The sequence below is a fragment of the Charadrius vociferus genome, unplaced genomic scaffold (assembly GCF_000708025.1).
Source record: "Charadrius vociferus isolate BGI_N301 unplaced genomic scaffold, ASM70802v2 scaffold1511, whole genome shotgun sequence".
Lineage (NCBI taxonomy): Eukaryota > Metazoa > Chordata > Aves > Charadriiformes > Charadriidae > Charadrius > Charadrius vociferus.
The window spans coordinates 65,645-66,269 of NW_009646686.1; the positions used below are offsets into that span (position 1 = coordinate 65,645).

At 65.4% G+C, this 625-nt stretch overlaps 1 protein-coding gene across 1 annotated transcript in view; it reads left to right on the top strand.

The window, feature by feature from the left end:
- The window catches only part of TEAD3 (TEA domain family member 3), a 31,525-nt gene that overhangs the window by 19,305 nt on the left and 11,595 nt on the right, over nt 1-625 (top strand). The gene's annotated exons all lie outside the window — the stretch shown is intronic.

A 625-nucleotide genomic window follows, 5' to 3' on the forward strand; every position in this document is an offset into this window, starting at 1 on the left:
GGTGCGGGTAGGGAGCGGGGGCGGGAGCACGGGGCCAGCGCCAGCCCTCCCGCTCCCTTGCGCCTCCGCATCGCTCCCCAAAACTTCCCCAACTGGACCCGGCGGTGGGGAGCAGCCAGTGGGGTGAGGGCCACCCACCCACCCCGAGCCACCAGCACCCGGCTTGGATTTCGGTGACTTTGTCGCTAGCAGCAGGGCTGGTTGGCCCCACTGGTGCAATGAGTTTGGGGGCGGTCTCAGCCTAGTTCCTTGTGTCTCCCAAAACACCTCCATCTTGGTGGCACTCTGCAACGGGGAGGAAGAGGATGAGGATGGACAATGCAGGCAGGGGGTGATGGTGGCGCAGGACACATGGTGCCACCAAAGAGTGGTGGAAGGTGCCTCGGTGACCCCATCCCTACCAGGGTAAGGATGGTCCCTCCTCCCCTCCACTTCCCATGATGTCACCCCCAGGGCCGGTGACCTCAGAGCTGGGGATGGGTCGCCGCGTTACTGTCACCCCACGGTGACGAAGGGACCAAGGCCGGCGCCTCCATCCCCAATCTCCAAAATACACTCGCCCGGGATGCTGTCATCACCGGCAATGGCTCACCCGCCACCGGCGCAGAGGGGCAAAGGGGGCGAG